The sequence below is a fragment of the Jaculus jaculus genome, chromosome 5, assembly GCF_020740685.1.
Source record: "Jaculus jaculus isolate mJacJac1 chromosome 5, mJacJac1.mat.Y.cur, whole genome shotgun sequence".
Taxonomy (NCBI): domain Eukaryota; kingdom Metazoa; phylum Chordata; class Mammalia; order Rodentia; family Dipodidae; genus Jaculus; species Jaculus jaculus.
The window spans coordinates 134,639,081-134,665,795 of record NC_059106.1 but is presented as its reverse complement, the minus strand read 5'-3'; the positions used below and the strand labels follow the sequence as shown (position 1 = coordinate 134,665,795).

The 26,715-nt window shown below is 46.4% G+C and overlaps 1 protein-coding gene across 5 annotated transcripts in view; it reads left to right on the top strand.

The window, feature by feature from the left end:
• Positions 1–26,715, top strand: part of St6gal1 (ST6 beta-galactoside alpha-2,6-sialyltransferase 1) — a 141,268-nt gene that overhangs the window by 23,030 nt on the left and 91,523 nt on the right. For 3 of the 5 annotated variants that reach the window (XM_045149671.1, XM_045149670.1, XM_045149674.1), the window contains exon 2: positions 5,061–5,202. The exons of 1 other annotated variant lie outside the window; for it this stretch is intronic. The gene's annotated coding sequence lies outside the window, so the exon portion shown is untranslated. Of the gene's footprint in view, positions 1–5,060; positions 5,203–7,460; positions 7,638–26,715 lie in introns of those variants that run through there. One more of the 5 variants, XM_045149672.1, reaches the window with a different exon arrangement.

Below are 26,715 nucleotides of genomic sequence, written 5' to 3'. Positions count from 1 at the left end.
GCTCAGTAAACTTGAAGACACTTAGGACTTAGAATGTTTTATGTGCAATGATCTATACAGCTCTTAATTGACTTTCACATCCAAAATAATATGGAATGATGGATCCAAGGTTAACAGGGTTATCTTTTGCCGTAAAGCTCCATATGCCCAGTGGTGATTGCTCATTGACATCAGGGACCTGCTTGGGGTCTCACTCCTGTGGCAGGCTAATGCAGTTCTCGGACTCAGAACAGAGCCTGCATTCGGTAAAGTACTTGCCACGCAAGCTTTAAGAGTTGAGATTGATCCTTAGCATTGGAATGAAAGCCACAGGGCATGACAGCATATGTCTGTGATCCTAGCACAGGGCTGGAGATCGCTGGAACTTGCTGGCCAGCTGAATTGGTGAGCTCTGTGAGACCCTGTTGAAAAAAAAAATAAAACAACAACAGCAACAAAAGTGAGGAATGACTGAGGGAGACACTGGAGTTCTCTGTCTGGCCTGCATGATTATGCTTATACATGTGCGCCTGCACTTACATATGCACTTATGCACACACACACAAATATGCATGCACATTCCTGCACATACACATGGAAAAAACAAAACAAAACAAAAAAAGCAACAAGCCTGAAACAAAACCAGCAGGCTAGGACATGGAGCTCTCTTGCCACTGCAAATGAACACCAAATGCATGCGCCTGTGCAGCTGGCTTTATGTGGGTACTGGGGAATCGAACCCAGGCATCAGACTTTGCAAGCAAGCTCCTTTAACCATTCAGCCATCTTTCCAGCCCACGAAGTTCTCAGTGTGTATGCTTTTGGCTCAACTTATGAATTGGTTGGGTTCTTTGATTCTTAGGGTTGCCCTTGAAATCCTAGTCCTGGTCAGTGGCCAGTGCCTCACACATTGGTACTCTGGAGGAAACACTTGCCAGAAGGGCAACTGTTAGGTAACCTCATCACTTGATACGGTGCCACTTAATTATCAGGCGCTTCCACTGCTTTTATTAAACTCCAGGACCCAACCTCAGCCTTTTTTCATAGTTGCAGTTTTGAAACAACGTCTGCCTGGTCCAATTCCCTTCTTTAATTATCCTTGAAGTTCTACCCTTCATCCACTAGGGCAGGCCAAGCGTGTGAATGACTTACCTCATTCGTTCATATTGCAATCCTGCAAGCCCTTGTCTAAAGAAACTGGAAGGCACTCAGGGAGACCACATCCCCTCAGAAGCCTGCCAGTTGCTGGAGAGCTGAGTGTCGAGACGGTCAGCTAGGAAGGGGCAGAGGGATGCCCAGAGGCTTCACCCGGCTCACAGGGCTGCAGAAATCCCGTCTTCTTGGACAGATTACCCACCTCTCACTGAAGTCACTGGCAGGATCCAGGCTGGCTACCGAAACATGAAGCGTGGGGTTTTCCCAGTGAGAAGGTGGGTGAGCCTGCTGCTGCCCGGGAGCTCCTGTCCAGGGAAGACCCTTACGGCAAGCCTGCTGTTTGCTGTCCGCAGCTGTCGGTGTGTGCATACTGAGCTCTTCTTCGCTGGTGCTGGCTGCTCCCTACCATGCCTGCCTCTGGCTGGCTCCTGGTGTTTTGTTGACATTAATTATAGACAACAGCAAAGTGCTCGAGGCCTCAAACAACTTTTTCTTTTCCTCTCTCACCTGATGCCTTTGTTGTTCTTTCTGTTTTGCCCAGAATCTCCAGGAAGCCTTGACATTTTCATTCCAGTTAATGGTGAGGTCAGCTTCTTGTTTTCTGTTAGGGCCCGTCAGGCTCAGCCCTGGCCCGGGATGACCCTACTTCTAGAGTTCAAGATTTTCTTCACACCCAGACAATTGTCCCTTGTTTGTTTTGTTTTGTCTTTTATTTTTCAGACATGGACTCCCTCTTAGACCAGTGCGACCTGGAGCTCATACTGGTAGCCCAGGCTGGTCTCCAACTCAGGGCAATCCTACCTCAGGCCTCCCGAGTGCTGGGATTAAAGGCATGAACCACCATGCCTGGTTATGTCTTTCTTTCTCTTGCCCACTCCTTCTCTGCCTTCAGTGGCCTTTTTACTTCTGCTTTTCTCGTTCTTCCTCAGACACTCCTCCCTGAGTCTTGATGAGGGTCTCATCTTGTTACGAGGTGGAGCTGATAGTGAGCATGAGAAAGGACTCCACTGGAACTCCACAGTTATTTCCATTCAATTCCACTAGAAATCTGATAGAGGACACAGTGTGGGGAAGACAGCAGCTCTGGAGGAGGAATGTACACATATCTCTGTGGTTAAAGAGTTTTTGTGGTGCAGTGGTTGCATGCCTCGATTAGTCAAAAATCCAAGAAATTGCTGCATGGGAGATGGTTCATCCAGTAAAGGTGCTTATTTGCAAAACCTGCTGGCCCTGGTTTGATTCCCCAGTACCTATGTAAAGCCTGCTGTGCAAAGGCATATGTGTCTGGAGTTGGTTCACAGTGGCAGGAGGGCCTGGTACATTCTTTCTCTCCCTCTCTCTCTGTCTCTCTCGTTCTCTTAAATAAATAAACAAAAAATCTTTTTTGAAAAATCTGAGAAATTTGGAAACCCTTTGACCCAGCAATTTGATTTCTGAGACTGTGGCTTAAATAATTAATTACGATTTCCTTAAAAGATATAGTTTCAGACACCATTTGTAATTAGCATAAAACAAGTTGATGATAACTTAAATGTCCAGCCTTTGAGAGTTGTGTGCAGTTTATAGTACAGTTATGTAGAATATCACACATGGATCTAGGGGCACATACATGTATGTAGTCATTAAAATGGCATTTCAGGACACCTTCTAATGACACACATCAAACCATGCCTAGCCTTTTCACATCTTTATAAAAATTTAGAAAATAGAAGCTGTGCATTGTGGTGCATGCTTTTAATTCCAATACGTGGGAGGCTGAGGTAGGAGGATCACCGTGAATTCCAGGTCAGCCTAGGCAACAGTGAGACTTTGCCTCAAAAAATAAAAAGAGAAACTAGAAAATAAAGTCAAAACAAGAAGCACAGAAGACAGGTCATATAATTATCTTGAGTAGAACCAAAATGGGCAACTTTTCCTTTTCATTTAAATTATATTTTTAAAAATGTATGAGTAAAACATACATTTCTTTGGCACAAAGTAAAAAAAACAAACAAACCAAACAAACAGTTACTTTGAAGCCAGTATTTATCCACTCAGACAACTGATAATGTACAGATTGAACATTTGGACTCATTTAAAAATAACATGAGGGCTGGAGAGATGGCTTAGCGGTTAAGTGCTTGCCTGTGAAGCCCAAGGACCTTGGTTCAAGGCTTGATTCCCCAGAACCCATGTAAGACAGATGCACAAGGTGGCACATGTATCTGGAGTTTGTTTGCAATGGCTGGAGGCCCTGGCACGCCCATTCTCTCTATATGTATGTGCTTCTTTTTCTCTCTGTTTGTCAGTCTCAATAAATAAATAAAAATAAACAAAAAATTAAAACAATAACAAACAGCCGGGCGTGGTGGCACACGCCTTTAATCCCAGCACTCGGGAGACAGAGGTAGGAGGATCGCCGAGAGTTCGAGGCCACCCTGAGACAACATAGTGAATTCCAGCTCAGCCTGAGCCAGAGTGAGACCCTACCTCGAAAAACCAAAAACAACAACAACAACAACAAATAACAAACATGATATTCTGGTTCACAGGGAGACTGATGGCAAGTGTGATGAAACTGAAACCGAAGACTGCTTACCTTGCCTTTCTTTCTTTTCTTTTTTTTTTTTTTTTTTTGGTGTTTTTGAGGTAGAGTCTCACTCTAGCTCAGGCTGACCGGGAATTCACTATGTAGTCTCAGGGTGGCCTTGAACTCACAGTGATCCTCCTACCTCTGCCTTCCAAGTGCTGGGATTAAAGGCGTGCACCACCATACACGCCTTACCACACCATACCTTGCCTTTCTTTTTTTTTTTTTTTAATATTTTGTTCATTTATTTATTTATTTGAGAGCGACAGACACAGGGAGAAAGACAGAGAGAGAGAGAGAGAGAGAGAGAGAGAGAGAATGGGCGCGCCAGGGCTTCCAGCCACTGCAAACAAACTCCAGACGCGTGCACCCCCTTGTGCATCTGGCTAACGTGGGACCTGGGGAACCGAGCCTCCAACCGGGCTCCATAGGCTTCACAGGCGAGCCCTTAACCGCTAAGCCATCTCTCCAGCCCATACCTTGCCTTTCTTTTTTTTTTTTTTTAATTTTTATTAACATTTTCCATGATTATAAGATATATCCCATGGTAATTCCCTCCCTCCCCACCCCCACACTTTCCCGTTTGAAATTCCATTCTCCATCATATTACCTCCCCATTACAATCATTGTAATTACATATATACAATATCAACCTATTAAGTAGCCTCCTCCCTTCCTTTCTCCACCCTTTATGTCTCCTTTTCAACTTACTGGCCTCTGCTACTAAGTATTTTCATTCTCACACAGAAGCCCAGTCATCTGTAGCTAGGATCCCCATATGAGAGAGAACATGTGGCGCTTGGCTTTCTGGGCCTGGGTTACCTGACTTAGTATAATACTTTCCAGGTCCATCCATTTTTCTGCAAATTTCATAACTTCATTTTTCTTTACCGCTGAGTAGAACTCCATTGTATAAATGTACCACATCTTCATTATCCACTCATCTGTTGAGGGACATCTAGGCTGGTTCCATTTCCCAGCTATTATAAATTGAGCAGCAATAAACATGGTTGAGCATGTACTTCTAAGGAAATGAGATGAGTCCTTTGGATATATTCCTTGCCTTTCTTAACACTAATATTACTGTCAGGATTCAGAGGCTGTGGTGGGCTTTGCTTTGCCACATTTGTCTTTTATTGAGATTAGGCACGATGGGTGGATGTAGGTGAGCCAAGGGCCAGTTATAGCCTTGAAAAGGAGACTGGCCCCTTTAGGGGAGGCCTGTGTTCTGACAGGAGCCCTGAAGTGGTGGGAGTGACCAGGACTGGGAGGAGCAAGGGTGCTCTCCTGTGCTTATATTAACACCTGTGCCACTATGCTCAGCCGGCCCATCTGTCCTTCCCCCCTCCCCCCACAGGCAGGCGTAGAGCCAACTGTGCCTGAACTCTGCAGCCAGAAACCTGGAGGGAAGCAGAGGTGCCATGGAAACCAGCTAAAATGAACTGGCCTCCTTGAGCCTGTCCTGAGCCCTGGTGGCCACACCGCACCCCAGTGCTGAGGTAAGAAGCCTGAGATCCAGCTTGCTGGGAGATGACGGAACAGCTCTTTGTTGAGGGGCGGTGGGGGAGGTGATAGAAACTTTCTTCTCTAAGCCTCAGGAAAGAAGTGTTTGTTTCTGGTTCAGTCAAACCATCCGTGTCCACATCAGCCCACAGAAGGGTCATGGGGTGGCCAAAGAGGCTTTTTATTTGTCAGAGCAGGTCTTTGAGAATCCCTCATTTTGTCCATTTGAACTCCAAAGGGAGCGAACTCATCCTCCAGAAAGACAGCACCAGATTCAGGCACACGCACCGTTCCGCTCTGCAAGGGACCGTGAGCTCTTAGGAAGCGCGCGCGCGCACACACACACACACACACACACACACACACACACCCCAACCCAAGAAAAACAGTGCTGTATGATCTGGAGGAAGGTTATGGCAATTGATTCCAGTACTCTTACTAAAGATGATTTTTAATGACCTGTGTTCTGATTATAAAAGGAACGTTTTCTCTAAGATCAGTCTTAGGTGATGCTGCTGCTGCCTTCTGGAAGGAGGTAGACACGTTGCTTGCGGGTGAAGATCACCCAGTGAGGAGCCAGGAAAACGTTCTTGTAGTCTGGAAACTCTCCAGAGTTGGTTTTTGAATATCCAGGATTTTTGCAAATTGATCGTTAAAAAAAAACTCTGTTGGTAGCTTAAAATTAACCACGATAGGAAAAATCATGCCATGGAAACTGGCAAAACAGGGCTTTTTTATTCTTTGGATGTTTGTTTTGGAGGTTCACATGCACCAGCGCTCCACTGGTTCCCATTTCATATTCTACTCTAAAGGCCGTGGAGGGGCCAGTCTCTGAGGATGTCCAGGTTTCTTTACCTAATGCGAGGTGCTTGCTCAATAAACTTTAGCACCATGAATAACTAACTTTGTTCTCATTATCTCATTCCGCAGCTGCAAGGGTCCCAGTAAAGTAATGGCAAGGAAAATATCTTGCATACCGGGATACTCCCCACCCTCCGCAGGGAAGTGGTTAGTTGACTGGGAAACCTTTGGTTTATTGATGTTGGGAAGCTGGCTGCATTTCCCACTCTGGCTTTGGCTCCTTGGTGGGGGTGTGTGCGTGTCTGTGAATTATTGGTATGAAAACTCTCCATTTATTGACCGACATCTGGGGCACATTTCCTTCCTGGAAAAGTCAAGAAGTTGGTCAGAGAAGTGTGAAAAGGAAGCCTCAGCAGCGCTGGATTTGAGGAGCCAGGCCGCAGTCAGAGTCTTTGACTCACAATCTCTACTGGAGAAGGGGGAGGGCAACTTCCTGCCCTGTGCAGAATTTCAACAAAAGCCTCTTTCTTCAAAGCCCGGCTGTCCCTGCAGATTAGAGCTAATTAAATTAACATAATGGAGTCATAGCCTCTGCCCTCCTTCCTCTACCGTTTTGAATTTGCAAGCTCCGTCTTTGCATATTTTGCCTGGAGGGAATGGGGAGATGGGACCTCAAGTGACACTCCTGTTTGCTTTTGTGGAAGCCAGGCTCAGGGTATTCAAAAGGTGAAAGGACTGTAGAGACCATCTGGCCCCACACCCTCATTCTAAGAAAGCAGGTTGTGTAGCCTCTGTGGTGGTCAGCTCTTGAGGTGAAGTTCTGCTTACATCCCCTGCCCCACCCAGAGCCCAGGCTTGGGGCTCTGAGGCCACCTGAGCACTTAGCCATTGTATGTGACCAGCAGGGGTCCTAGCGGGTTCTCTCCAGGTGTCTGTCCTGCCTACCCTTCCCAGGCCCCTTGGATATCCTTCCACAGCTCTAGTGCGCCTTTCAGTGTTCTTGGATTTAAGCCTCCTTCCTCATGAGGGCCTTGACTTTCCACCTCATTGAAACCTGCTAAGAAAGATCATCCTTGGAGAAACATGTGACATGATTATGAGGAAGGGAAGGACATGGTGATTCCAGGCACAGTGTTTTGTCCCTGTAATCTTTTGACTGCTCCCACTTATCAAGGTGTCTCTCTCACTGTGTGGAAACTGAATCGAAGAGGAGTTTGACCTCTGCAAGCTCCTCAAGGCTGGTGCATGCCCTTCTCAGTGAGTAGTCACCCATGCAGGAACGCTTCTGAATCCAGTTTCAACCTGCAGTTCCTCCCTCAGGGAACACCGTTTCCTCCCTGAAGCCCTGAGAACAGTTGCAGCCCAAAGGGCTTGAAGCTTTGCGGAATGCGGCACTGTTCTTGTGAATCCCGGGGCTCTTCCTTACGGTGTGAGAGAGCATCCCGGCGGAGCCCGATAGCACAGTCCTCCTTTCATTCGATGCCTCAGGAGGTGAAGAGCTGTGGAAACTGGCCCCAGCTCTCCCAGCTGGTAGGAAACAGGGCTGCTTAGCCTGGCCAGTTTCGGATTTCTTTCCAGGGGAGTGCAGCATGTTTGGTTTTCCTCCAAGGTTAGGGAAGAGATTACTCTGGTAAGAATTACTTTTTCAAAGATTGTTTAACAAACCCTCTCCCATTTATTCTGTTTTCTTTTGGGTTCACATACAAAGTATTGCATTTCTTTCTTTCTTTTTTTAGGCATTTCCATATATAATTTGTAGTATACTTTGTTTTCCACTCTCTCCCCACTGTATGGCCCTCCCCGCCTCCAGCTGGTTCCCTTTCTTCCCTCAGGTAGCCTCCGTTCCCTTTCCTTTCTCGTGTGTTCAGTTGTCCTGTGTTCTACTTCTTACCTCCCATGATGCCCTTTCTAGTTTCATGACCTGTAAACACACACATACGTAAGTATACACATGTATGTACTTTTGAGTTTAGGTTCTGCATATGAGAAAACACAGTATTTGTCTTTCTGAGACTGGCTTATTTTGCTTTGCATAATAATTTCTAGCTATCCATTTCTTCAAATGTCAGGATTTCATTTCTTAAGTGATTTTGTATAATTCCAGTGTGTATGTGTACCATAGTTGGTTCATCTGTTGATGAACATTTAGGCTGGTTCCATTTCCTAGCTATTGTGAATCACGTGGCCAAAAAAAAAAAAAAAAAACCACGAGATACTTAAGAATCTTTCAATTACATTTCCAATAATGGCCGAGCTGGGTCATGGTAGTTCGAGTTAGAGAGGGATTGCAGTGACGTGTTGAAGAACCTCTGTACTTATTTCCATAGTGGCTGCACACGCTTAGATTCACACTGGCAGTGAATAAGGGTTCCCCCTTCCCCAAGTTCTCAGCTGCCTTTGTCATTTGTTTTCGTGATAATAGTCATTCTGACTGGGATGATGTGGACTCTAGTGGTTGTAATTTGCATTTCCCTGCTGGCTGTTGAACATTTTTTGTTGTTGTTTGGAGAACTGTCTGTTCAGCGCATTAACCATTTGTTGATTGACCGATTTGGTTTTTGTGTTTAATTTTTGCATCTCTTTATATATCCTGGGTATTACTCCCCTGTCTCAGGTGTACTTGGCACTTACTTTCCCCATCTTTGGGCTGATTCTTCACTCGGATGATTGCTTAATTGTGCATATAAGCTGCTTTCTTTCTTTTTTATTAATAATTAATTAATTTATTTTTTTGGGGGGAAGAGGCAGATAGAAAATGGACGTGCTAGGGCCTCCAGCCACTGCAAAGGAGCTCCAGATGCATGCACCACCTTGTGCGTCTGGCTTATGTGGGTACTGGGGAATCCAACCTGGGTCCTTAGGCTTTGCATGCAATCACCTTAATCACTAAGCAATCTGTCCAGCCCAAGCCTCTTTTCTTCATGCAATCCCATTTGTCAATTTTTGGAAACATTTCTTGCTCTATTGTAGCCCTGTTCAGAAAATCCTTGGCAAGAAGAACTTAATTCATTCCCATAGATGTGTATTGAGTGCCTACTGTGTGCCAGCTAAATGCCCCAGCCTGTTTCTACCCCAGCCTTGGGCATACAGGTCTAACAAGGGACAAGGGGAGGAACTTCCCGGGGTAAGACTGTGTAAGACGTAGGTTCTCCTTCCTTCTGGAACTTACAGCTTGTCCTTTAGGAATTGGAATAGGGGAAGCTGGAAGCAGCTGTGTGTCCTGACCCCTCACAGTTTTAAGTGTGCAGTCTTTGAGCTGGAACACAGAACAACACATTAGCCTATGAACTAGAACACAGAGCAGCACATTGGGAAGGACTCTGGAAGGTTCTTGCAGACTCAGTTGGCCGGCCAAGAGGGGAGGCACTGCTGGGTGCAGACGGGTGTTCTCTGGGAGCTGGGGCTGGTGGGCTGCAGTTTTCATAGACAAGCAGGACTCTTGCACACACGTGACTGCAGAAGTATAAAGCTCCATTCTTCAGGACACGCAGAGGGCGTTAAGTGGGCTGAAAGAGTTTCTCAGAAGGTTGCCCATCAGCCATCGCCTCCTTCCTCTGAGAAACTGGAGGCCGAGGAAGGAGAAGGCTTTGTTTACAGCACAAGGGGAACTGAAGTATGGTTTCCTGACTGGCCAGGGTCATGCTAAACCATTTTGGCTGAAGAGGGGAGGCTTTCCTGGGAGCCAGCATAGCTTACTTCCTGTCTCAGCCTGTCTTGTGCCAGTGCACTTGGCTGCTAGAGGCATTTTATGGCATTGACAACTCAGGAAGATGAGGAGTGCATCTCAGCTACTGGAGATCTGCACCCACTGCCCCTTACCTCTTTTCACCTCTTCCTTAGGTCTGCTTCTACAGAAAGCCCTACCTGTGACTTCAAGCTGAGAATTTGCCATTGTAGAGAGGGATTGCAGCATGAAGATGTTTGACCCCAGTGTGAGCGGACTTGACCATAACTGCAGACCTCCTAGGTCCCCTAAACTTTCTCACCCAGTGTCCTCATGTGTACAAGGGGCTTTATGATACCTAGCTGGGGTAAAGATTAATAATACTTTGCTTAAAGCTTTTCCCCTTGAAGGCCGAGCCTTTTTAAATGGTACTCATTATTATTCCTCTGTACATTTACCTAGGAGTTAGTGACATGCATATGTTTAAATTGTACGTGTGCTGGAGAGATGGCTCAGTGGTCATGGTGCTTGCCAATGCAAAGCCTAAGAGCCCAGGTTTTGATTCCCCAGTAACCATGCAAAGCCGGATGCACAAGGTGGCAAGTGCACCTGGAGTTTGTTTGCTGTGGATAGAGGCTCTGGAGCACCCATTCTCTCTTTCTCTCAAGTAAATAAATAAACACATAAACATTACATTAGTTTGCACAGTATGAGGAGTTGTGATATCTATGCCACCATGAATCTCTTCCCACCATCAATTGATAACATTAACCATCACCACTCATCCACATTTCTTCTTGTGCCTTATCCTTCCTGTCCATTTCTGTCTCCTTCCTTTTGCCCCAGCCATCACTAATCTGCTTTCATTTTTTTTTATTTGTTTTTTCGAGGTAGGCTTTCACTCTGGCCCAGGCTGACCTGGAATTCACTATGTAGTCTCAGGGTGGCCTTGAACTCATGGTGATCCTCCTACCTTTTCCTCCCAAGAGCTGGGATTAAAGGCGTGCACCACCGTGCCCGGCGTACTAATCTGCTTTCTATCACTCTCAATTAGTTTGCATTGTCTAGGACTTTATGTAAGGGGAATTTTATAGCGTGTACCCCTCTTTTACTCAGCATAATTGTTTAAAGTCCATGGTGTGTGAATCAACAGTTCCTGCCTTTATTGTCAAAAGGCATCCCAGGCTATGGATGTCCATATTTGCTACTATTGAAGCAGTTGTGAAAAAGAGCTTACGCGGATATGTGCTTTGATTTCTCTTGGGTATAAATACCTACAGTAGGAAATGACTGGGTCATATGGTAACGGTATGTTAGCTTTTTAGGAAGCTGCCAAGCTGTTTTCTATAGCCGTTGTGCTATTTTGCCTTGCTACCAGCTCTGGATTAGCATTCCAATTGCTCTACTTTATTGCCAACACCTGCTATGCTGAATATTTTTGCTTTTAGCCACGCCACTGTAGTATGGGAATATCTTCTTGTGGTCTTACTTGCATTCCCCTAAATATTAATGATGCTCGGTGTGTCTCGCGTGCTTGCTTACCTCTATATGTTTCCTTTGGAAAAGTGTCAACTCAGCTCTGTAAAAATTATGTTGCTCAGTTTTTTATGATCGAATTGTTAGCTCTCCTTATATATTCTACAGCTGGATATGTTTTGTAAATATTTGCTTAAATTCCATGCATTGCATAACGTAGGAGATAGAAACAAAACTGATAACAATAGCCAAGCTGACTAAGTCCTGTGCACAGAAATGAATGGACTAAGCAGTAATCTGAAGGTGGGAAGCTTTTGGGAGGAGGAGGTGTGCATTCACTCTTTCAAGCAAGTGAAAGCTAGCAGTATGGAGGGGCGGAGATCATCTCAGGTAGAACTTTGTGTGTACAAGGCACGGAGCTATGAAATGCCACAGTGCACGCAAAGCTAGGAATAATCTGATCTAGTTTGAGCAATGCGGTTTTGGTGTGGAAGGATGTGGACTGTAATCTCAGCTCCCCTATTTACTGGCTGCACACCTTTGTTTTCTGTTAAATCCTGTTTATTATGAAACAATTATACATTCACAGACAGTTCCAAAGGAGATGCAGAGAGGCAGGGTCTACCTTTCATTGTTCTCTGCCAGGGTTTTCATCTTACGTAATTAGAGGGCAGCATGAGGAGGAGCAATCTGAGGAGCGTGTGGCTCCTTCTGCTGGTGTGGACGGGTGAGCCCCCACTGTGACCAGGACAGAGGACCTCAGAGACACACGACCCCACACTCCCCTCCCCCGCTTCACTCAGTCACGTTGCTGCTTCAGTTTTCTACCTGGATAATTTTGGTGTTTTGGGGATGTCTGCCCAAATAGTACAATGGACAACATTTTGAGATGCTCTTTTTATACTCATCATAATGCATTTTATGTCCACCAAGGTTGCTATGTATATTCACAATTTCCTCTGGTTAAAGATGAGTGGATAATGAAGATGTGGCACATTTGTACAATGGAGTTCTACTCAGCGGTAAAGAAATTTGCAGGAAAATGGATGGATCTGGAAAGGATTATACTAAGTGAGGTAACCCAGGCCCAGAAAGCCAAGCGCCACATGTTCTCTCAGATGATTGGGCTTCTGCGTGAGAATGAAAATACTTAGTAGCAGAGGCCAGTAAGTTAAAAAGGAGACATAAAGGGAAGAGAAAGGAAGGGAGGAGGATACTTAATAGGTTGATATTGTATATATGTAATTACAATGATTGTGATGGGGAGGTAATATGATGGAGAATGGAATTTCAAAGGGGAAAGTGTGGGGGGGGGGAGGGAATTAACATGGGATTTTTTTTATAGTCATGGAAAATGCTAATAAAAATTAAAAAAAAAAAAAGAAAGAAAACAGAATCCTAAACTGACAGGAAGACCCAACCAGGAAGATGTTTAGATGCCATTCTATCTATAACCCCAAAGGGAATGCCCACTAGTTTCTCCCTACACTTTCTTCCACTTACTATTGACTTGCATTAAAGATTTTTCTGTATAATAAAAATTTCAGGACTGGAGAGATGGCTCAGTGGTTAAGACACTTGCCTGCAAAGCCTAAGGACTTAGGTTCAATTCCCCAGTACCCATGTAAAGCTACATGCACATGATGGCACATGTGTCTGGAGTTTGTAGTGGCTAGGGGCCCTGGCATGCCCATTATCCACCTTTCTCTCATATAAATAAATAAATAAATAAAATTTATTTGAGATTTGAGACAGCAAAAAAAAAAAAAAAAAGACTTTTACTATTTGTTTGTTTATTTACTTATTTATTTATTTGAGAGGCAGATAGAACGGGTACCCCAGGGCCTCTAGCCACTGTTAACAAACTCCAGACGCATGTGCCACTTTGTGCATCTGGCTTTATGGGTACTAAGAAATCAGATCTGGGTCCTTAAAGGAGGCTTTGTAGGCAAACGCCTTAACTGCTGAGCCATCTTTCCAGCCCCTCCTTTTTTTTTTTTTTTTTTTTAAATAAAGAAGATCTTATAAACAAGTGAGAGCTAGCAGTATGTAGCGGTGGAGGTCATCTTCCTTTCTTTCTTTTTTTTTTTTTTTCCTTTTTCGAGGTAGGGTCTAGCCCAGGCTGACCTGGAATTCACTGTGTAGTCTCAGGGTGGCCTCGAACTCATGGCAATCCTCCTATCTCTGCCTCCCAAGTGCTGGGATTTAAGGTGTGTGCCACCATGCCTGGCTTCCTTTCTTTTTTAAAACAATTTTATTCATTTGAGAGTGCGAGAGAGAGAGAGAGAGAGAGAGAGAGAGAGAAAGAGGGAGAGGGAGAGGGGGAGAGGGGCAGACACACGTACACACACACACACACACACACACACACACACACACACACACACGGGGCGGGGGAAATGGGTGCTCCAGCGCCTCTAGTCACTGTGAATGAACTCCAGACGTATGTGCCACCCTGTGCATCTGCAGGTGGTTTACGTGGGTCCTGGGGAATTGAAGTTAGGTCTCTTGGCTTTGCAGGCAAATGCTAACTGCTAAGCCATCTCTCTAGCTCATCCTTTCTTTCTTTTTTTTTTTTTTTGTTATTGCTGACTGCTGCTTCAAGGTATGGATATAAGACACGCCTGTGCCCATTGAAGAATCTCGTGGTGATTTTCAGACTGGATGTTGTTAAAAGTCAGGCTGATATCAGCAGTGTAGGCTTTTATGTGAACATAAATTTTCATTTGTCTGGGCTAGTTCCCAGGAATGGAATTGCTGGGTTTAATAGTAAGCATGTTATCTTTTTTAAGAAACTGTCAAAATGTTTTGTAGAGTAGCTTACTCCATTTTATATCCCCTCTCACCATGTGATACTTTTCCCGCTTACCTGCTTGCATCTAGTAATTGAATATCTTCTCTCGGCCTTAACTCATTTTCTCTGATGCTCATGATGGGACTGTTTGACCCTCGTCCCTAGGCTGCCCTTCGCTATAGGAGGCACGAGGACTTAGCCCTGGCCTTCCCTTCCCATCATTGCCAGAGCTGTCCCCGAGTAAGCCTTCTTTGTGCTTTCATCCAGCTCATTGTATTGGGTGGCCTAGGCAACAGCTGCTTCAAGTGCTGTTTATTTTTCCTGGAAAATTTCATTAAAACATTAATATTTTTATTGAGGTATATAAATGTAACAAATTACAGTAACCACTCTGCCAAGCAACTGTTTCCATTTTTATTGGCTCTCAAGTCTTTGCATAAACAAACTTGTATGCAACCAGACACTTAACCTCCCACACCATATAGTGCCCCAAATTTAAGAACTACTCCAAATTTTTAAATGCAGAAGACAACCCCCCCAATTTTACATAATATTTAGTGTGGAGAAAAGGCAACAAATATCTATAGTTTTGTTAAATGTTTTTTTCCAGTCATGATACAGATAGAAGCTAGAGAGACAGATAGTGGACAGCCTCCAAGTGACAGAAAGGGAAAGTGAACCAGACATGACATAACTGTACTTTACAACCCCCCAGTGACCCCACTGAAGCAACACACAGTCACTAAAAGCATATAGAACTCTGGACAGCTCAGATTTTTGGTAGTTGACTGCCAGTAATTGGCACCATGCTATTGTTTGCCAATTATTAATGCCAACACTGTTATCTTTAGTATGCCTACAATGTTACTACTTGGAAGAAAGCCTGCGAAAAGAACTTTGCTTACATCAAAGCAAGGTAACAAGGATAGAGGGTATTGTGGAATAATAAGGCCCTAAGGAGAATTTTTTTTTTAAGCAAATGAGCAAAAAGCCTGTAATGCTTTTTTACTCTGGTCTCTGCCTTGTTTCTTCCTGGTGCCATTGTACCAGCATGGGTACTTCCTGACAACTGAGGTGAGGAAACGTCTAGAATTGCTGTAGGAGGGCTGTTTCTCGTTACTTGAGGTCTGACTGTGCCAAGAGCAAGCTGTTTAGCCTCCGGGTCTCCCCAGGCTCAAGGTCCTCTCCTTTTCCTGCTTGCTTCTAGGTAGAGTAGCTGCTTCCGTGCACGGGAGAAAGACATGACAGTGCCCTTCTCACATTCAGGCTCTAACTGTTCACTCTCTTCCCCTCCCCTAAGAGAGGTTCTGTCTAAGTCTCTCTGCGTGAAGAATCAGGCATACACAAAGGTCTTACAGATAGTAGGTTGAGATTGGGACTTCGTGTGTGACAAGGACATCTGTCCTCAGTCTCTGTGAATCCTGGAGAGAGCCTGCAGCACATCTTGTTGTGAGGACCTGAATGGCCTGGGGTCTTCCCCTTTGGAGCTCCCGAGAGAAGAGAGTTTTCTGTGGGTGTTTTTCTGAAGTGGGAGCAGTTTGAGATGTTGATGGAAAACAGGGTTGGTGGGTGTGATGGTTAATCTCTGGTTGTCAGCTCGACAGGATTTAGAGTCACCATGGAAACAAATATCTTGGCTTGTCTGTGAGGGATTGTTTTTGATAAGTTTAACCAAAGTGGGAAGACGGTATTTAACTGCGGGTGGCACCATTCTATATGGGCTGAGGTCCTGGATTGTATAAAAAGAATTAGCTGAGTTCCCGTGTCTGCCACTCTATCGCGTCCATGCTGATGTGAGGCTCACTCCTGGCCCTGCCATGCTCTGCCTGCCACGGTGGACTCTGTCCTTTAGAACTAACTGTAAGCCAGAATAAACACCTGCCTTCCATAAGCTGCTTCTTGTTGGGTATTTAAAACACTCATGTACTGCTTTTGTGCATCTGGCTTTACATGGGTACTGGGGAATTGAACCTGGGTCCTTAGGCTTTGCAGGCAAGTGCCCTAACCATTGAGCAATCTCTCCAGCCCCTTCTGTTTTTAAAAAAAATTTTAATCATTTTTATTTATTTGAGAGAAAGGGGGGGGGGGAGAGAGAGAGAGAGAGAGAGAGAGAGAGAGAGAGAATGGGCACGCCAGGGCCTCCAGCCACTGCAAACGAACTCCAGATGCATGCGCCACCTTGTGCATCTGGCTTATGTGGGTCCTGGGGAATCAAGCCTCGAACTGGGGTCCTTAGGCTTCACAGGCAAGCCCTTAACCACTAAGCCATCTCTCCAGCCCTCCAGCCCCTCTTATTGGGTATTTTGTTCCAGCAGTGGAAAGGCACCTAATATAGTAGAAGTGAATGCATTTCTAAGGTGAATGGGGACTTCCTTCGAGGCCTGCATGGGACACGGGCTGCCCAGGTATGAGTGGAGCTCAGGCTCTGAAGTTCCCATCGTGAAGATGCACTTGTTTCTTGAGGCAGCTGTATGATGAGGTCTGGCTCACACATACTCTGGGGAGAGGCTAGAGGAGAATGGCACAGGAACTTGACCCTGGCAATGACTGCACTGAGCCCTTAGATCTTCAGCAGCCTGTCTGAGCCGAGGTAACCTCGGCTGTGGGGTGTAGAGATTCCCATCCCACTTTCATTTCCCGCTGGAGAAGGGTGTGGACTTTGTACCTAACAGATCTGGGCTCCAGTTCCCATCCACATAAAGAGGGCAGTTGTAGCATTTGTTTTGTGGGCTGTTGGGTGGACAGAGTGGAGATCGTGTCGTCAAGGGGCTTAGGGACTATTGGCTCACTTGACTTGTTCTTTGCCTTTCGTCCTCCCTGGCATGCCAGCTACCGAGCAGTGCTATGCTGGAAGAAAACTGGGCATGTGTCCTCAGTGCAGAATTCCATCCACTCATTTAGCATTCTGTCAACTTGTTAAATGAGTACTGTGGGCTTGGGCTAGGCACCACGAGCACACAAGCCATGGTCCTTGGCCTTCTAATAAGTGTGGGGGTGGCAGTGCGGATAGCTCTGAGGGCGGGGGTGAGAACAGTGAGAGCTAGGACACTTCCTCAGGAAGTGAGTCTGACCTGCGGTTTGAGTCCTTAGCTTTGGGCAGCACATGAAGCCCACGGGTAACATTCAGTAGAATCAGGACACTTTATGCTGTGTGCTGATGTGGCCTGACCCAATGCCTGGCCACCCAGGGATCTCTGACAAGCCCGACTCTTCCACACTGTTCCGTTCCCGTGTCTGCCCAGCTTTTTCCTTTCACCTGCTGTTGGACTTGTGGGAACTGGAGGAAGGTCAGAGCCTACACTTTACAGGTGTGGGTCAACTGTTTTTTTAAAAAATATATTTTATTTACTTAAATAATAATTTATATTTATTTAAATATATATTTTATTTAAATATTTTATTTATTTGAGAGTGGGAAAGTGGGGGTAGAGAGAAAGAGAGAGAGAGGGAGAGGGCGAGAATGGGCACGCCAGGGCCTCCAGCCACTGCAAACCAACTCCAGATGCGTGCACCCCTTTGAGCATCTGGCTTATTTGAGTCCTGGGAAATTGAACCTGGCTCCTTTGGCGTTATAGGCAAATGCCTTAACCTCTAAGCCATCACTGCAGCCCCTTATCTAATTTTTTTTTTTTCTTGTTTGTTTTTGAGTGTGCTCATTACTCAGTTTATTACTCTGCTGAACAGAGTGCCACAATGGTGGCTTGACTCATCCTGCAGAATTGTAAAAGCAGCTTAGTTGAGTCATAATTAATATTCTACAACCCACAGCAAGAGAACAATTCAATCCTTTTAAAAAAACATGTAAATTAACTTAGTTGTACAACTGTTAGCCACAATTCCACTTTTTAAAACATTGCCATTGTTGGCTGGGTTATATTTCCACACAAAAGATAAGCAAAATGAATTGATTTTTCTGAGATTATAGTTCTTTGCTTCCAGCAAAAGGATCTCATTAATTAATCTAGTGATTTGCTGAGAGCTCACTGAAGCTCACAGTTGGTTAGGTACAAAAGAGGGAATAAAGAAATAAGTAGGTGCTGTGGGCTGCTTTTCTGCAGCGGGCCAGCTTCCTGCAGCAGACAAGTGTTCAGTGTCACCGACCTTCTTGTCTGAGGCTGTGGCTGCTGTATGATAAACGTTCGCTTTCTCTCCGTGACTCTCACCGGCAGACGAGGCTGGGATTGCTCTTGCAGGCCGGTTCCACGCTGGATGACTGTCTTAGAAGGGAGGGCAAGGCGCTCTCCAACATCTGCAGCTAGCTCTAGGCTTTGGCAGGCCTGGATGCCGGGTCTTGGGAGGAATGAAAGTGGGTGTATGTTTGCCGTGCCCAGATTTGCTAGCTGAGGGTGCCCGAGGAGGGAAAGAGCTTGAGCAAGTCAGGGCAGCTGGTTTGGGTAAGTTCAGGGCACAGCATCACTGCAGGGCCCCGGAGTTGAAGAGTGAATTGAAGCATGGAGGGAGAGGAGCTTGGAGGCTGGGGAGTGAGTTGGTAATAGCCTCGCCTGCAAGGTAGGAATTTGGATTCAGTGGGTTAAATACGGAACACTTAAATATCTGAGGAGGTTCTGATTATTCAGAGCTGGACTTGAGGTTTAAGGTGAGTGAGAGAGGCAAAGCGCGAGTTGGTTAGAAGGCTGCTGTGTGGGCGGCCGTGGCATTAGGTGATGAGCAATGGACCTGGGAAAGGACAATGGGATGAAGAAAAATCATATGGGAGTTCCCCGGTGTGGGGCCGCACGCCTTTAATCCCAGCACTCAGGAGGCAGAGGTAGGAGGATCACCAAGAGTTCAAAGCCACCCTGAGACTAGAGTGAATTCCTGGGCTATAGCGAGACCGTACTTCAAAAAACATACATACATGAAAATTCTTCCAGCTGAATTTTCTTTCTGTCCCATCTTCTCCTCCCAAGGTGCACACCTGCCCTGTCTACCTGCCTGCTGCACCTCCACCAGTCCCTCAATCTCAGCCTGCCCACAGCCACCTCAGCAGCTCCCCCCTGGCATCTCCCTCTGTCCAGCAGGCTTTCCTGCTCCCCCACTTCTCTCTTAAGTCCCTCCTGAAGCTCAGGAGGAGGTGGGCCGGAGGAAGCGGAACTGTGTCTTCAGGCAGCAGCATAGAGAGGATGTCCCCTCTCTGCTCGGCAGTGCTCATGCCAGATGTGAGGACGGACCTGCGGAGGCTTAGGGGTCTGGGTTGGGATGGGGTGCGGCAAGCTTGCTTTTACACTCAGGTGCCCATTCTGAACCTGTGCAGTCCCAAGAGTGAGTGCTTCCTTAAGTGTGCATCCTGTGTTTACCTGGCGGACAGTGGTAGTTGGGTGGACGCTGATGTCTTTAGAGAAAGCATTAATGTTGGGATGCTATCCCTCCCCCTTTCCTGTCCCAGACTGATCCCCCCCCCCCAGGGCTCCAGACTCTCCAGCTTGAGGACCATACATTGAAACTATGTTCATCTTACCACAAAAGTCCCAGACCCTGAAAAATACCTGATGAACACAGACCCCCCGTCTCCGGAAGGGGCGTCCTGTAGGTGGTCCTCTGCCTTACCATCTTTAGTTGTACAATTGTCCCCCTCCCCAGTGCTCTCCTCTGGCTCAGAACTGAAAACAGTCCCGTCTGATCTGTACTGAAGGGACGGAGCTAAGTCTGAGAAGCCCATTTATACAGTATTTACTATTACCAAGCATTGTCTCGGGGCCATTCATACATTACATTCTTTTTTTAAAAAAAATTATTTATTTGAGAGAGATAGGGAAGGGGGAGAAGAGGCAGATAGAGAGACAGGGCCTTCAGCCACTGCAAACAAACTCCGGACGCATGTGCCACTTTGTGCATATGGCTTACGTGGGTCCTGGGGAATCGAACCTGGGTCCTTAGGCTTCGCAGCCAAGCGCCTTAACTGCTGAGCCATCCGCGCAGCCCCATACATAACATTCTTAAAAGAACCTTTAAACTATGTGTGGCTGTTCCTTTTTTTCCTGATGAGAAAACTGATGCTCAGAGCAACCAAGTGACTTGCGAAAGTTCACGTGGTTATGAATGGCACTGTAGGTTCAAAGCCTGGGTTTTCTTCTTGCGTGTCGTTCCCCGCTCCAGTCATCACACTTACTGAGCCTGTGTCTGCCAGTCTCTGTCTTAGCTGGGCAGCCAGACCTGCACAGGAGAAACAAATCTCAGGGACTTCTTCTGGGTGCTGCCAGAGTCTCCTGTCCCAGGCATCTCTTGCCTGTCCGCCTGCGGCTGCTGCGGTTCAGCTGTGACCTGGATGAAATCCGTGGCTCTACTCACCCCTGCCATGCCAACAAGGCACAGGGGCTTCCCTCTGCTCCTGGCCTCTACTCCTCTGCACATCTCCCTGAACCCACAGGCTGGGAATTTCTCGTTCGTGTTTTCAAGGCTTGTGACCAACACCGCTCCCCCACCCTGAAACAACCAGCCCTTTCCCCCAGCAGAATTCTGAGTCACTTCTATGATGCCGCCCCTGATAAAAGTGAGTTATTTTGGCTTCCTCCGCCCTAAGCGCCAGTGAGATTTGGACACAGTGTTTTCACTTGTCATTTTAGACTGTTTGCCAGAGTTTGCGGAAAAAGGCCTGTATTATTAATACCCTTGCTGGGAACAGCTGCACCCTGCCAGGTTGTCATGTGAGCCCTCGGAAAAGGCCCCGGCTACAAGGCCCATGGCTCTCGCGGCCCACTGGGTCAGGGGGAAATGTGATGCCAGTCAGGAAAGGCAGCCGGCATTTGGAAGGACCCAGGAGCCTTGGGCACATCTCAAGGGCAATGACTCCATCCTGCTTCCTAGTGGGGCCTCTCGAAGTGCTGTTAGAAATTAGATTAGAAAGAGTGGCAGGGCTCCTTCTAGACAGCACTAGCCTGGCTTGGAATAAACTCACTTTAATCCTCAGAAGAAGCCATGTGTGTGGGGGGGGGGCGGGGGTGATGAGGCGGGTCTGTTATCTCTTTAGACCCAGAGGGGTTGAGGGAGTTACCCAAAGTCATGTTGAAAGGATTGAGATGGGATTTGAGCCCAGGCTAACTGATCATGCTTCTTTCAGGACAAGGAGGGATAGAGAAATGACATAGTTTTTCAGTTTATCCCTGAAGTTGGTCTCAGCCCATCTGCTTCATCTTTGACCTTACGCCTAAGCCTGTATTCCACTGTGCACCTGATAGTCACTGGGGTGTAGAGAGTGGGGTGCAGGCCACGAGTCGGGAAAGATGGTGCCCAGAACCTTGCTTCCTATCCACTGAAACGGCACCTCTTCAACTTTTCATGAAGCCCACCACAGCACTTAGAGAAAATGTATACTAATTTACCTGCTTGTTTGGAAAAGCTGGCTCAGACCCAGTTTCTATCAGTTATTGGGACTGGAACCAGCCATGCCTGGAGCAGGTAACCCAGAGAAGGCCATGGTCCGCCAGTGCAGCCCCAGATATCTCAGCCCCTCCCCGTCCTGAGCACAGAGGCACACGTTCGTGACGAGCCATTACCCTTCTGTCCTCAGTAGCTGTGCTCGACCTCGACGTTGACCTCGTAAATTCCTAGCCATCTTTCAAAAGCCAGGATGAACTTTACTTTTCCTGACTTCCTCTGGAAGAGCTGGCCACACCCCAGCCGGTAGTTTTTATTTTCTTTCCACCTATTTTTTCCCCTTTTTATTGACAGCTTTCATACTTACAGAAAATAAATCATGATAATTCCCTCCCTTCCCCCACTTTTCCCTTCACAGGTCTACACTCTGTCATATCCCTTCCCTCTCTCTTTTACTTTGATGTCATCATCTTTTCCTCCTATTATGATGGTCTTGTGAAGGTACTGCCAGGCACTGTGAGGCCGTGGATATCAAGGCCAATTTCTGTTTGGATAGTTGCATTGTAAGCAGTCCTCCCCTTCCTTCGGCTCTTACATTCTTTCTGCCACCTCTTCCGCAATGGACCCTGAGCTTGGAAGGGGTGATAGAGATGTTTTAATGCTGAACATTCCTCTGTCATGTTTTCTTAGCACTATGGTGCCTTTTCGGTCATTCCAGTGGTCACCACCATCAGAAAAGAGAAACTTCTGTAACCAAAAGTGAGAATAGCATTAACACGTGGGTATGAATGTTAAGTAAAGTACTTACTGGGCAGTTTGGTGAGCATAATATATGCATTTAATCAGAACAGACATTACATTCCTAATGCTCAGGACCTCCCTCACCATAGGCTTTTGGTTAGGTTTTCAGTACCAGGCACGTATTTCCTCCCATAGTGCAGGTCTCCAGTCCAATTAGGGAGCAGTTGGTTCCCCCATAGCAGACATGCCACTGTTGCAACCATTGGCTCGTTTGACCTGTCTGGCCATCCTTGAGGCTTGCAGGGTCCACTGTTTTCACCACTGATGACTTCTGTCTCCCACAAGGCTGTATGCAGCGCAGCTTTCTCCAGCTTCCTGTCAGCTGGTCTCCGGGCAGCCCATAGTTCCTAATGCCTTCTTCCACCCATCAGTTTAAGGTTTTTGTTCCTCCTAAGACCTAAGTAGCACCCTTTCATTTCTGTGTCACCTGGCCTTGGGACACACCTCTGTGAAGACGATGAATGAAGACTCACTAATAATGCTATCACCTATGCACTAAAGTCTGAGTCACAAATGGATTACTTTCACCAAAGTACTAGATTGGTGGGGAGATTCAGAGACTGGCATAGTGGTAGGTTAAAGGTTGGTTGACTGGTGGGTTAGGCACTGTGCCCAGAGCTATGCAACAGAATGAGGGGGTCCCTAGTTGAGATTCATAGACTTTGTCCAGCCTGCTTCCAGGAGGGGGCGCCCCCGTGGGCAGGAGCGGGTACAGACCCAAACAGGGGTCCCGAACAGTCTTCCAAGGAGGAGAGCAGGACCTTGCAGGAAGGATGAGAGCTGCAGGAAGTCTAAGAAAACCTTCCCTTCCTCACAGAGGTGCTTGGGCACCTCACTGGCTGGCACTCCTCCCTACCTCCTGAGGATGCAACGTGAGCAGCGTCCAAGCCTAAACCAGGAGCCACGTCTGCTCACAGAGGCCATTCTCTGTCGCTGGGCCTACTGCACATCTGTTTCCTCCTCCCTTGCTGCCAAGGCTTTTGAGAAACTTCTAGGTGCAGGCACTGAGTGCTGTGAAGATGGTCAGATTTTAGTTGAAGCCCTGGTCTCAGGCACATTGATGGCTAACTGGCCCTGAGAAAAGTAATGGGGGTGCTATTTTGACAAGTTCCTGGGTTCTTGGGCTTCACAGGCAAGGTGCCTTTATTGCTAAGCTATCTCTCTAGCCCAAAACATTATTGCTAACCACTGGTTCACTCGAACAAGTCATCATGAGCACATGTAATGTCTGACGGTACCAGCTTGACTGCTTGCACTGAAAGCCATCCACCGTCATGAAACTGCAGCCACACACGGGCACAAACCGCAGAACACACCTGCGTTTATGTTGCATGACTTCGCGGCGTGATACTGTCGTCTACGAAGTTCACACTCAAGAACTGTGCAATTAACTGGGTCACAAAAAGTATTGTGCAGCAAATCTTAAGTGTTTTAAATAAGTGCATGATTTTGTATTAGGTTGGCTTGCTGTCTTCCAGTACATGTGGCCTTTGGGCCATGGGTGGATTCCTCTGCTGTCGAGCGGAGTGGAGCAGCTTGCAAAATAAGGGCCCACGGCAGCTCCAAGAGAGAAAGAAGGAAGTGTTACAAGAAAAACTTCAAAAAAAAAAAAAAAAAAAGAAAAAAATCAACGTAGCATAGTTTATTTGAAGAAAGTGTGATCTGTGAACCGAACAACGCTTAGAACCACCAAGATCAGTGGACTACCAACGGCAGCAGCATTGCCCTGGGGCTGACGGGTCTACAGAGGGAGCGCTGGGATGCAGTGGGGAGGCGCTCGCGGAGGTTAATTGGTAGTGCGTGATCGATGAAGTCTGTTTTCAGTCCACGGTTTGCATTGAGCTGGGTTTGGGGTTGCTTACAGAAGCGCTCTGGTTACAGAGACCACATCAGGTTTCTGGTCTCCTTATTTGCTTTAACAGTGGGATGACAGAGGCTGAAGCAAGTAAGTATTTCCAGGCCATCGTGCCCAGCCTCGGGTTGCCGTGGCCTATACGCATGTGCAGATCGAGGCCCCCAGACTGCCAGCCATGCCATGGACACAGTAAAGCACTGCGTCTTCCTTAGAGACTCAGGGTTGGCATGCTGTCTTCCCGTCTGTTAACTTTGTTTTTAAGTTCTTGAGGCCCATTCTCTGGGCTTATTACTTATAGAAGAAGTCTTGGTGTAGTGGCACATACCTTTAGTCCTAGCACTTGGAAGGCTGAGGTAGGAGGATCATCTTGAGTTCGAGGCCAGCCTGGGGCTACTGAGTGAGTTCCATTGTCAGCCTGAACTAGAGTGAGAGTCTGTCCCCCCAAACCAAACCAAAAGGAAAAATATTACAACCCCCTCCCGCAACCCTCAGCAGATAGTCAGTTTTCTCCACATATCCTAGTGAAATCTCAATCCTTTACCCTGGACCATTTATCTTCTGTTTCCAAGTGCGACCTTCATGAGAAAATCAACACATTTCCTTATAGACTAGAGGTACTCTGAAAGATGAAAGACACCTATTGAAAGATCATCCTCAGAGGGTTGGTTCCACCACAAAGACCCACAATGACCTGGGAGTTAGTGTCCCTAACAGCCAGCACTGTGACTGCCAGTGAGTGTTTTATGTGTCTTTCTCATTTAATCCTCCCCAAAAGATCTGCGCCGTAACACAGGTCATATATTGCTGTTGTATAAGTGGAATGCTGAGAACTGAAGAATTAACCTTAGCTGCCCTACGTAACACTGAGAAGCAAAGGAGCTGGACTTTCAACCCAGGTCTGTGTAGCTCACAGACTTGAACTTAACTCTGCCCATGTTATTTTGCTTTACTGGGATGCTTTGGTGACAAGGAAACTTAGGGATTGGTTGACCTGAGTGGTGTTGCAGAGTGCAGCTGGGCACAGATGACATCAGTACATGGTACGTCTGGGTGTTCACCCTGGAGGTTACTTCTCACCTGTGCAGTGTGGATATCTGTGGCTCTCCTTAAGGTGTGTCTTGGCAGTTGTAGCATGGATGGGGTACTGGGGCTCATGGTTGACGGGGGGCTCCATTGGTGGTAAGGACAGTGGCAGACTGATAGGAAATATGTGTCTGCAAGCCACTGGGGCTCTGTGGCAAAGATACAGAGGGCCAGGAATTTACTGCTATTGAAGAGTGACCACAGATAGGCACCAGAAGTTCCTGGAAGGAACGTACGTGGGTGTGCATCACTTAATTGAGCTTGGGATCAAAGGGTATTTGATCTCATTAATTTAGATAAGGAGATCATCTCTGTCTCTCTGTCTAGGAGATACTGTCCTCTACCCTACAGATCTGATGTGTTGGAAAGACAAATTTCCTGCAAGAGTGGCTCAGGAACTCAAGCGCTTTCTCCCCCAGGAGCTTTGCTTTCGCTAGCAATGCAACGGATCTTGCTTCTTGTTTTACAATCAGATGTGTCCAACCTTTTGACCTTGCAATGTGACATTTTTTATCTACAAAGTTTGTGCTCCAAAACTGCCCAACTGAGGTACCAAAAAGAGCTCACTGTTTTAAGTAAGTTTATGATTTTGTGTTGGGTCACATTTATAGCCCTCTTTGGCCATGTGTAGCTTGTGGCCCCACAGGACATTGTTTTTCTACTCGTATTAAGATGGAAGATTCTCTATCACAGTTTCCCCCACCTGCAACCTTTTTTACTTTTTTTATTTTTAAGGCTAAGTTATCCAGACTGGCTTTGAAGCTCACTCAGCCTCCTGAGTAGCTGGGATTCGCTGTGTAACACTAGGCTGGGCCAAGCTCTGTTTCCAACTGACTGTTGGCCATCTTTTCTTCTAGCAGCACTTTGGTTTTCTACTTGAGCTGGGAGCTGTCATACACTGCCCTCCCCCTGTGACATCTTGATAACACTGACATTGTCCCTAGAGGCCTACCTGTGCTCAGAAAGCCTACCCAAATCTCCTCTCCTTTTTAAAAATAATTATTAAAAATATTTTTATTTACTTGAGAGATACTGGGAGAAAGGCATAAAGAGGGAGAGAGGGAGAATGGGTGCCCCCAGGACCTCCTGCCACTTCAGACTAACTCCAGACACATGCACCACCTTGTGCATCGGGCTTTACGTGGAGACTGGTTAAACCCTGGAACTCATAGTAAATATCCATGTGGCTGGTGGAAGAAAACTTAACCTCTGGTCAAGAAGGTCCCCAGGGTTGTCATGCTGATAACTTCTAGATTCTTATCTCCTACTCCAGTATGCAGTCTTCCCTGTCAGACTGCCTGCTACACACTTGGTTTGACAATCTAATCTCAAACTCAGAATGTCTTGAGACAAATTTATGACCTGTGACCCCAGATCTGCCCTTTTCTGATTGATCCTCTCTTTTGCATTGCCAAAAGCAGCACCACCCTTCCAATTGTGTGAGCCCTAGCCTTAAAGTCATTCTCTCTCTCTCTTTTTCTTTTTCTTTTTTTTTTACACAAGTGCACATGCACCCACACACATCTATATACCCACACACATACAAACACACATGCATGTACACTATACACACATACAGAGAGAGAGAGAGAGAGAGAGAGAGAGAAATGACACCCAGTGTCCTCTTCTTTCTCTACCTCCTCCTTTTTTTTTTCTAATTAGTTAATTTATTTATTTGAGAGCGACAGACACAAAGAGAAAGACAGATAGAGGGAGAGAGA